Raw genomic sequence first — 12,013 nt, forward strand, 5'->3', positions numbered from 1 at the left:
ACCAGAAACATTTTCCATCCTCTGAATAAAATGTTTACAATGATGCTTATAGACACATGTAAATATTCTTTATGAGATGACATTGTCCCAAGATCTCAGTACCCATTTCTAAGAGTTCTCTTGTTAGTTATGTTTTAACAATTTGGTTGGTAGGTGGTTAAAACACAATGTTCAGTCCTGAGTGCTTGTTGGGCATGTAAACGCAAAATGAGCCATTTCAGTATATACCTTAAGGCTCCTGTAAGATCCTCAGGCAAGCTCCTCAGCCAAGACTGAAACTTGTATTTACATCACTGGTCTTCAAGGGAGGGTGTCTTCATCTTTGCTGAGACACAGCAGCAGAGATTCTTGAATTCATTTGGAGGTGACTGAGCTTCCCCAGATCTTGAGGTGGGGGGGGAAATGCCATATAAGCATCTCACCTTCCTGTGAGGCTCTTCAGGAAAGTGTTTGGGGTTTTATCCAGCCAGGTGTCTGGGGAGGGGAGCTGCACAGGTTTTCATAATGATAACCATATCTGTCTTTCTCTCAAGGAGATCTGCTTCCTCTGGTTTGGAGATCTCCCAGTTGAGTTTTGAGGAGACAGTTGCACTTGTATGTACACTGAATATCAGTGTCCTACAGGTAATCCTTTTGTCTTTAATTCTAGGACTTCAGTGAAGTAGACTCAGTCACCCAAACTTTGTTTATTACACTAACTGAAAGACAGTAGCAGGTGAGAAGCAACATGAATATGCACTTTCCTGGTATTGACTGCTTGCATTAAGTGCTATTTGCATTCTCTGGTTAATTTTTTCTCATAGCATATGCTTGAAATCATGAGATGCTTGAAATCATGAGTTGCTTAAATTTTCCAGATCCTTAGAGTCATTCTGTTGTTTTTAACTCATAAAATTAAACTACCTGTTGGATTTTATATGCAAATGGTGAAATGACCCTTCCTACTTCTGCTTCTTTCTTTGATAGAAATCCTCCTCAGTTCTCTGAAAAAAATATGCGCATCTAAATAGTTTTCATCTCATAGTGCAGTCCATGTTTATCTGAGTATCCATTGTCTTAAATGGCAAAGAGAAGAATATACTGTCACTTTGAAAGTAGATGTCTTTGCTTTTCCTATATGATAGTAGTTTTACATCATGGTTAGGCTTGTATTTCAATGTTTACATCACATTTTTTCTGGAACACATTATTGAGAGGGAAAGACCTCAGTTACAAAATCTCATTTTTCTTTTAAAATCCTTATTCCAAACATGGAGTAATACGGGCACTGAGGTTATTGCATGGCCCATTGCAGAACTAATACATGTAAGCCTTAATGAAGAGACTTGAGCTTAGATTTTGAAACTTGTACACTCAGAGCACGTTGATCTGGATTTAGCTTCCAGAATCAGTTTTGCCTTTAGATAAAATCATGCTTAGTTACTAATACTTTGACATTCAAATAATTGGGTGTTTTTTAAAAACAAGAAACGTGATTTAGCTGAAGGTTTTCCCTTTAAAACAAATTTCTAACAGGAGATTTTTTTTTTCTTGAAGTCTTGCCAATGGCAAAAATAAGGAGGGAATGTGTGGTCTCATGCAGAGTGCTCACTAGGCCAAAAAAGAAAACAAGAAGGAACAACCCCCCTAAGCTATGTCTAAGTAAACTTCACATTTCTCTGATATGAACAGAATACAGAATTTGCTTCTTACTGCTTTGGAAAAATCAAAAGAACTAACCTTTCCATTTACAGAACAATTTCTGTGTGTTCCAGTTCCATTTCTCACTGGAAATCAAACTGCTTTTTTTTAAGCATTTCTCCTGCACACTTAGTCCTTCATATACTCACACTTTAAAAAAAAAAAAAAAAAGCACACAAATTCATGCATCCTAGGGAACCAAAGACTTAGGAAGATTTAGTTTTCATAGGTTGTTATAAATGTGCATAAAAATTTTTTTCCTGGTGTATGAATTTCCCAAGGGGTAATACGTGAAATCACAAAGGAAAATGCTATAGCAAAAAGTAATGAAGTAAACTAAAATCTGGATTATCCTTTTAGCAAGTTGCAGGCTCAAGTGTCAGTGTGACATGGAAACAAAAAATGGAGCAGCTGAGTCTAGCTGGGTTTGGATCTGAGGTTTTGTTTTTGATGTTCTTCTTGCATTGAGTTATAGTATGATGTTGGCATGGTCTCCAGTTGTCCGTTGACTCTTTACAGTTCTGGAGAACACCTGCTTGTGAAATACAAGGGGCACAAGAAGTCGTCATTGTTTTGTTCAACTTCCTTTAAAGCATTATTTGTTAATGTAGCTTTAGATGCACTAAGCAAATGTAATCATTCCTGGGGATGATCTCTTCAAACTGGGGATGCACTGTTTTTATTTAACATTTTTTGCTAGGAGGAGGGGCTTAGGGAATGTCTGTTATTAATTTCTTTTTTTCTCTAATACACTGCATACACTAAAATACCAGACGTTAAAACTTTCTCATTACATAAAACTGCCATCATTTCAAGACTGTTCTACTCCCACAGAATCTGTGTTGAAACAGGTGCCTCACTTGCTTGGCTCTCCCGGAGCACTTTAATGCATAAAAGCACCGCACATACAGTGCACAGTGGCACTATTAACAGTGCAGAATGAGACTGGGAGAAAAACTCATATAGGGGCTGCACACCTAGGTGCACTTAGTAAACAGAGACAGTTATCCTCATTAAGCATAATTAAACCTAATATTGACTGTAAACTGTTACTTACCTTAAACTTCTCTGCAGACATTGTGGAAGAGGGATTAACTTAGCAGATAGGTACACTAATTACTACCTTCTTCACATTAAAGTTACCATCAGGAAGGCCTATATTCATAAATAAAACATAGTAGGGGATGAGAGACTGAGAAATATGTAAATTCATTTGCAGAAAAAGACCAAATTAAAAAAAGAAAGTTGAGTGATGCTACTGGAAGCAAAATGGCACTCTAGCTAATTACCATGAAAAGTATGATAAATCATAGACGTGTATCCTTGACTTCTGACTGATAGAGCCTGCAGAGTGCAATCTCTCATGCGTAGCTGCCTCTGACTGATTTAAACCCGTACCACTATCGAGTTTGATGGGAAAGCACAAAAGTGTGTTATTTTATTTCCTTGGGTATTGTTGCTACCTCTTTTTCCTAGAAACGACTTGCAATTATTGTGAAAATACAGTCTGATTTCTTGTCTGCGGAAGGATTGTTGTTTGATGCAATTGACAAACAAAGGCTCCGAAGATGGTCGAGTTATGGTTTAATAGCTATATTTTCAAATGCAATTGATCTGGTGTATCAAGACAATTAGAGAAATAAAATGTCAAGGGAGGGGCTGCCTCTGCTTTGGCATATTTATTCTCAGGGAAGAGATCTTGTGTCTTACAGCCAAGATCAAAAGTTAGAAACAATTTTATTTATGATTTTGTTTGTTTTCCTGTTGAATTTTAAGTGAGTCACACCACCGCTCCAGGTTTTTGATCTCTTTCTTTCCAGAATTCATAGTCTTTTGCACTTTACAATCCCTGCAAATGGCTGGACACATTTATCTAGGATTATTCAGATGAGTGAGGCTTCCAGGATGAGGCCATACTATGTACTGTCATGTCACTGCAGCTACAGTCTAATCCCATAAACACTACACTTTTGAATACATAATAATTGCATGATTACTGTTTGTGGGGTATTTTCTGTTTTCCTAGTATATCTGTCCAGAGTACTTTTTGCTTAAGTTGTTTCAGAATAAAAGTCCATTCTGCTGAGTTAGTTCGTGACAATAATGTGGATACAGACCGAGCTTTATGAGCCATTGCCAAAGCCCCATGGATGGGGAAAACTTGAGTAGGCCAATGTTTCAGACCCAAGGTGGAAATTTATCATCACGCTGGCATTCCTAAGTGGATATTTTAACACAATTATTATTGGTATCTATTATCCTTTAGCTTTTTATGGACTTCCATCACTGGGCACACTAGAGAACAAATCTAATATCTGTGGTGTTCATAGTTTTACTGAAAGAAGTAGAGAGATAAGTTAATTCACTAGCTGAACATCTGCAGCTACTGTACAGTGAGTACCTTATTTTAGTAGTTTTTTCTTTGTTTAATTTCTCTTTTCAGTTTATCTTTTCTTCTAGAAAGATTTATCCCAATACTGGTGAGGTGTGCATGTAGGAATGTGTACTTTCCAGATACTGGTATTATGCTTCAAGAAACAATACTAAGTAATTAACAGTATTTTCCTGCTCTGGTAACCATTATTCTTCCTCTGTAGTTCTTTATGTAGCCAGCTGCAGCATGTATTGATTGATGTTATCTTCATATTCTTTTTGCAGTTTCACTGAGTTTTGACAGAATAGACTTCAAATAAATATATCAGAATTACATCTCAGGGCTGCAGATTTACATAGCCACATTCTGCAGTGACTTGTACAAATGTAAGTTGGTCATAACAGATGGTTAATAAATACAAGAGGTGTCCTATGAGCAATAGTTCCAAATTATTACCACATGGAAAAATCAAAGGCTAAAGGAACAACAATTTGCTAGAGTAAATAGAAGTTTTAGGCGCTGGGTTGTTCCAGCATAAGGAATATCTGCATCGCTTCTCTTCTTCAGAACTACAGAAGTACGTGGAGCTTTCACCTGGGATTCACTTTTGAGGAGCCATTTTCTCTGTCTTCTTTGGAAGATTCAGAACTATTCTGTGATGAGTTGTTGCTTTTTTTTTTTTCTGTTTCCCTTCTACATCTTTTCAAAGGGAGAAAAGAGGGCTCAATAGAGAGGGGGGGAAAAAGGAAACAGATTTGAGATGTGAAAGTTGCAAGGGTACTTAGTCTGTATATGTCTTTTCACTATCAGGTTTTCTGGCCAGATTTCTCCAGATTTGTTATTTTGATCTCATGGGGAATCTTGGTCTCATTGCATCTGTAACAGTGGACAGTCTAAATGCTGAGCAAAGATTTCACTATTTGGCCTGTTAGTAACAGCTGCATGCTTTTTATAATTGGAAATAAAAATTGGGTTTATCAGCTTTCTAGGGAAACATTCAAAACTAATATTTTTGATAAATAATAAATATTAGGAAAATTTCATTATCATAAGAAATGGGAATATAAATGCCAACCGTGCTTTTGGGATGGAAAGAAATTATTCTACTTCTTATGTTAGGACCCTAAAACAAAATTGGATTAATTCCTCTCTTCTGCACATACAGCTGATGTCCACTGGACACTTTATGTCCACTGGATGCAACAATAATTGATCTCTTTGATCTCTTGTCTAACTCATTCCCTTCACTCCTTTTTAAGAGTGCACTTGATGATTCTAGCAAAACAATTAGCTAAGTAATAATATGCTTGAATCCCAGTCATCTGCAAAGCATAGGCCAAATTCTTTGAATCCATACTCAAGCAAAATTTCCACTGAAGTCAAAATTAGAAGCTTTTGTCTCTTTGCAGATTTTTTTTGTCAGACAGAAATTCCGTGCTTTCATTCTTCCACTGTGGTAAGGATTACTAAACAAACTTGTGGATTGTTATAAAAGTTGGATACCATTAAAAAGCAGATATTTTTATGAGCTTTTTTTTTTTAGGGAAAGACACATCTCATTTAAGCAATAATATTTCTTAAATAATAGCTAAATGAAGTATTTCAAGATCTAAATTTCCATTTTCTTCACAGCTGGGTCCTAGGACAGACTTAAGGCAAAATGACAGAGTGTAGACATATCTCTGCCAAGAATAATATGCAAAGATTGGGGGGTCAGACTTTTAAAGATGGATGGTACTCTTCATGTGAGTTTAAGACATATTCTTAATCAACCAGTTTAATTTTATTTGAATTAAGCAGAATGTGTCTGTTTAAAATTCTCTTACATTTTCTACTGGATATGTAATAGGTTTCAAACCTTTTTATCATGTGGATCTTATCTGCCACAAAAGATATGCTCAGCTCTGAGAAAGTCCATCATTTCTTTTCTTCATCCAGAGTTGTTCCCTGTGGAATGCTCTCAGGATTGATAGTAATAGAGCTTCCATCATTTTCCTTCATTTGTAATATCAGAATTCATAGCAAATGTGCTAGGCTGCTAAGACATTTTATCACAGGTATTTTTAAAAAAGATTCTGAGCACATTTCACCACTATCCTGGCATCTTCCTTGTGTGTAAACAGGCAGCTTGAGGGAAATTCAGCTATCACATGACTCTTTATTTGTTGCAAATTTTGCTCTTCTGTGGGTCAGTTCAGAAATTTTCTGAAATAAATTCCTTGTTGACCTAGGGCCTGAGAGAGAAGGAGAAGCGAGGCTGCTACTGCTTTTTTTCCTTTACTAGCAGGGGAAAAAGATGGTTCCTTCTCATCAGCAAGCTGTTTTAATGAGAGCTAGAGGGAGTCATGCTGTGAGTACAAGTTGGGGAAGACTGTAAAAGAAAGCTGTGGACACTACCATTTTGGAATAGATGAAGAGAGGAACTTACAGAAACTCCTCCAAATGAGGTCAGGATTTCCTTGTTATTATAAGTACATTTGGCTACTTGTCTATTGGCATATTAAGTACAGCTGTGTGTTGAGCAGAGAAGTTCAAAGTCAATCCTTTAGAAGCCTTACAAATCAGCGTGTCCACTGCTGCTTCTGTTTCCTGTTCATCCCCTTACATTTTCCTGTTTGCTGTTATCCTTCCCCCTATGTTGTCTTCTATGTTTCCTTCTCTTGTTGTTTTCCTTATTTGTTTCCTGTTTCTCAGTAGCTCTTCTCTTTTGTGCCTAAATCCCTGAATTTCTTGGTTTGTCCTTACACAAGCAAAACTCCTGCAGAGGTCAGCCAAGCCAAGGGGTTCTCTTCCCATGGTTTAGCCTTTGCTTGATAGCAGGAAATTATATAATATCCGTAGCAAACTCTTTGTATTTTGAGACATGCACTTCAGCCAGTAAAAGGCCATTTCATTTACATATAGAAAAGTCACAGAATCACAGATTAGAATCTTTTGCCCATTTAAAGACAAAGCTAGGAGTTCGCTTGTTTAATGTTCAGTAGGATCTCAGTGTTGAGTAGACAGGGAGTATGAAGTGCTTAAAGCAAATAACTTAGGAACTGAGGAGATAATTATATATGAGAGGAAATATGGAAAGAGAATGTAAATGCAGGCAGGCCAAGACTGACTCAGTGCCACTGAATAACTCCTCATTTGCCCCTACCTCAAACACACAGATACTAACCCTCAATAACCTACTTGCATTAATGAACATTTTGATGCATCTAAAATGTTGATGGAGTTGATGATTACGTTTAGTGTATGTTTGAGCGTCTGAGCCTACCCTTGGCCTTTAAAACGTCAACTTATGCTCTTTTGTGCTGAGTAGAAAGTAGGAAATAGCATTTCATCAGTGTAGACTGGTTTTATTTGGGTGTACAGATATTCCTGTAAAGGTTATTTACTTCTGCAGTGCAATGGAACAGATGAGGGTATTTTACAAAAGCGTATGAACTATGATCATCAGGGTACTGTAGAAGAGTAGTCAAAACCAAAGTGGTATTGTCCATAATGAGTCTGATACAGTGTTTCTCCCTTTTCTGAAACTAAAAATGACCACTCTATCAGGAGATCATGAAGTGGACAGTATTGGTGTGTGAGGCAAGGTTCTCAGCGTAGTGTCAGAAGTCCAGTCCCCCTATTCCAACTGACTACACAAATGTAGCTGGTTAGCTCTACAGGACAGTGTGACATAACAAACAGATTTAAAAAAAAAAAAATGCCCACAGCTGAACCCAAGCAATAAACAAAATTGTGAATATGGAAATAAAGATAATGTTCTGCCACCATCTCTCTGGACCTTTGCTCCAGGTTACTGCCTTTCTCTGCACACTGTGGTGGAGAATAGTGCTACTGTAGAACTCTTCCTAAGAGTTACAAGCAAAAACGTAGGTATATATGGTTGGACTTGATGTTGGTGAAGATCTTTTCCAACCTAAGTGATTCTATGATTGTATGACTTATACCTGCAAATCTAATCTCAAGGATTTTTGAGTTTTCATTTCTGGCACGCTATTACTCTGTAGTAGGATGCTCTATTGCTGGTGATAGGACTGAGAATTCTCAGTGAAATGGGTTTGTCTTGTCCAGTGTACCTTCTTCATGTTAGATCATTGTGTTTTTGATGCAGTAGCTTGTGGCATTTTGTGGATACAGCATAGCTACTAGGTGCTTTGGGGTTAACAACTTTTAAGTATTTTAATCATATAGGAAAAATGAGAAATAGTGTATCCTGTGTTTGGAATGACTACCAGTGACTTGTGGAATTGAATGGAAATAGATTCTAGTAGCTATTCAGCCATCAAAGCGAGCATGGGTTGCCAAGTGACTCTTTCACTTTGTATGGTGAATGGTGACTCAAAATAAGAAGTGTTTCCACCCCTGCCTTGAGGTTATGAGATCTGGATATCTAGTAATTAATGCCACTATATCATTTTTTTAACTGCTACAGAAATACAAAATCAGATGCTCAGATGGCTTCCGTTGGCTTAGCTCCACTGAAGGCAACAAAATGTGATGCCAACTTGTACCAGCTGAGGATCTGGCCCACAGTTAAAAGATAAAAAAGGGACAGGCTGCCAATATGGCAGGGAACATATTGAGATTTATGGTAGTGACTTAATCAGTAAAAAGTTCTGCTGGAAGCAGTTATCTCTCTGCACATTCACATTAGTCACTTGAGCCGGAGACATTCAGAGCTGGAGCACTACCTGTATGGTCATGTTCCCACTTTGTGCCCTCTCTCACTTTCTGTGCTGTGAAACATCTGAGGGCATCCTGCCTCACCCGCTATTCTCTGGTTGTCTCTGTCTTCACAGGTCTACCACACATTACTGACGTCTGGGAAAAATAATCTTTTAGGCCCAAGTGAGTTTCCTCACTTGGTCCTGTCTGCAGTGTAGGTTTATATGGGGATCTCTGTGACTCATTGTAATATGAAATTGAGGAAAAAGCTTTCTTCTGCTCTGAAGTGTTTGCCTGTGCAACTAACCGATCAATGACTTGAAATTTGACCTACCATATGTATGTCCAGCTGCTTTTGTTATTACACCCTAAAAGTACATATTTAAGAAGGATAAACTTTCAGAAGTGGAATTATTTAAATATCTGAAGCCTACAAAGTATGTTGAGTTTTAAACATGTAATGAATTTGCTCTTCTGTGCTCTAAAATAAAAATAAACTAATCATTAAAACATCTCCAGATGTAAAGCTCAGCTGCAGTTTTTAAGAAGTTTCAAAGGAAGCTTTCAATGACAGTCAGTCTCTTACCAGGATATATTTTCCTGCACTTCAAAGTAAGAGTGAGTCTTCAGTGGCATCTGTATTATGTAGGTGCTGAAAATAATGCTGGGGAGGCAGGACACAGTGTTCCTCTCTTTTTTTCTTTGACATTCCTAATTATTGTGTATTCCAAGGAATGCAATACCTTAAGTGAAAAATTATTGTCTGTATTAGAAAGAAATACAGAGCCCTGTCCATTTCTTACTGAGGTCAGTAAAAAGATTCCTGTTGCAAATTCAAACTAAAAGCGTGTCGTATCTTCAAATTCAGCATACTGTAAGTATGATAATTGTAGCTGATTCACTTAAACAGTACATGGAAACACTTAAGCATAATGCAGAGTGCTTATAAGAAAGGTATGACTTGTATTAACACATGGCAGTAAACCTTTCAAGCAATACTTATTCCTATATTCTCAGTATTTTTCAGATCTTCCAAAGCACTTTAAAAGTTTCCAAATGGAAATATATTTTCTAAAGAACCTTAGAGTTGTTATACGAAGTATCATTATCCCCATGTGATAGATGGGGAAACTGAAACACAAAACGGTTAAGTAACTTGCTCAAGGCTGTAGGATTATTCATTGCCAAGCTGGGGATAGATTGTTTCTTGACATTGAGTGTTCCCTGCACTATTCTAGGGCTGCTTGGTGTTAAAAAATGCTACAATTCTTTTATGATACAGTTTAAAGAAGCAGCTCAACTAGTTGTCTCATCTTTACAAGTCTCCCCAAAAAGCACTTAGTTGGTTGAACATCTCTGTTTGCTGATGTGACCCCGTATAAGAAAACTGTTTTTTACCTATATATAAACACATACACGAGAGGAAGACCGAATGCCATCTTGGACTTGCCTGGGACCACAGTCACAGAGGGCAGATTCTGGCTGAAAAAATATTGAATTGAAATTCTTATAAATGTACTTCAGCCTTCCAAATACTGTTTCCTGTATCTTGGACCAGAACAGAAGGTTAGTAGGAGATGGATGTCCCTAGTTATAAATAATTGTGACAACAACTAGCAGTACAGTGCACTTGAAAGAACAGCTAAGTCTTGCTGCAAAATGAATCTTAACTACAGAAATGACAGCCTGCATGGTGCTGTGGATGGAGGGCAGCTTGTAGTGCTATTCAGTGTAATAATGCTTGCTTATATCAGTCAGCTCAGAATATCCCACAGTTTTGTAAATATCTTCAGGAAAGTGATCTAATGTTTCTCATTCTGGTATTATTTCTTAAGTAATCACAGTTGGTGTAAGAAGACCTAGTTGATAAGAAATCTGAAGTCAGGTTATAGTACCTCTGAGGCAGGATACAAAATCAATATTTTTAAAAATTACAGTAGCTGTTACCTTACAGTGGAGCGTTGATGGTACTTTTTGTGGTCTGGCTGGCACCGGTAAAACCTATAGTTAATCCAGTTTCTTATTGTACTGAAGCCACTGCAGAAAAGGATATGTTCTCTTTCAGATTCTTTGAAGCTTAGCTGAGGCTCAGTGCCTTGATGTAATTTTAAGGAAAAAGGGATAACTTTACCCTAAGATTGTTGCCAAAATACTCACTCCTCGCAATTTCTAGAATCCCTGCTTAGTGTTTAAAGAGAGTAATTTCAAAATGAATCCAAAAAGATCTCCATCACAGTGAGTACTTTCTGTCCTTTGACAACCTAAGAAATGTCTTTCTCCACCATTTGGTCAATAGCAACTGTGGAAACAAACGTGAGCTGCATTTACTTTATGATCCTTCCTAAGTGCTTTCACTGTTGCCATGTCAGCAACAGTTGGCCTTAAAGCAGACATTCTCCTGGACCAAAGACCCAGTTCATCCTAGCATCGGATGCCCTGTTATTACTTCTGGTGATGAGTAACGTTACGTGTTGTATTTTGACAGGGTTACTTGTCAACTTGGTCCTTGTAGCTGAATATATCTACATCTTGAATGAATAGGCACTTTTTTTGAGAGTTTCATTCTTTTTTAAATGGGGGATGTTTTTGTTGTCACTATGTCTTTACCAGAGGGCCGTGTTTATTTGCCAAGCGATGTGATGCATTGGGTATTGTCAGTCTGATTCCTATAGTGTCTTGTCAATAGGCACTTCATACCTTCATGTCTTTAGAACTGGAGGTACATTAGGGAGAATCAAAAGCTTGCTTGTGTGTGTGTCACCTGCAGATGCTGTATCATCGCAGGCACAGAGAAGAAAAGATCACACCCTGCACTTAACAGGGAAACCTGAAGTAACTTGTGTTACTGTCTCACGATCTTGGAATCACATGAATAAAGCTGAAGTGGCAGTAAGTAAAATGTCTTCTTGGAACTTCATTATCATGTATGTTTTCTGAAGTCTATGCAGACAAAAGAGATGAGAAGCTTTGCTGCCATTGACATTTTTTTGCTGAAAGAATTGGTTTACCAAGTCAAGAAGAAAGTAGCTTAAAAGAAGCTGATAAATGAGCCTGTGTTAAACATTTCCATGGAGTTTATAATCTTATACTCCCCAGCCTCTTGCCTTTGGTGGAATTGCCTATGGCTTACCTGATGGAAAATAAACCTGAGTCCCATAGCATGAAATGGGCTTCCTGTCAAAAACCTTGTACTCTTACTATTGAGCTTTGACAGTGGATAACCTATGGCAATACTGTCCACAATAATTATGTGCTACCAACAGCTATCTTGAGGATGAGTTTAGGAAGAGAGCA

At 37.6% G+C, this 12,013-nt stretch overlaps 1 protein-coding gene across 24 annotated transcripts in view; it reads left to right on the top strand.

The window, feature by feature from the left end:
* Window positions 1-12,013, top strand: part of ZBTB20 (zinc finger and BTB domain containing 20) — a 470,842-nt gene that overhangs the window by 64,603 nt on the left and 394,226 nt on the right. The window contains exon 1 of one of the 24 annotated variants that reach the window (XM_021398479.1): window positions 695-715. The exons of the other annotated variants lie outside the window; for them this stretch is intronic. The gene's annotated coding sequence lies outside the window, so the exon portion shown is untranslated. Of the gene's footprint in view, window positions 1-694; window positions 716-12,013 lie in introns of those variants that run through there. 24 annotated transcript variants of the gene reach the window in all.

This window comes from Numida meleagris, chromosome 1 (assembly GCF_002078875.1).
Source record: "Numida meleagris isolate 19003 breed g44 Domestic line chromosome 1, NumMel1.0, whole genome shotgun sequence".
NCBI lineage: Eukaryota > Metazoa > Chordata > Aves > Galliformes > Numididae > Numida > Numida meleagris.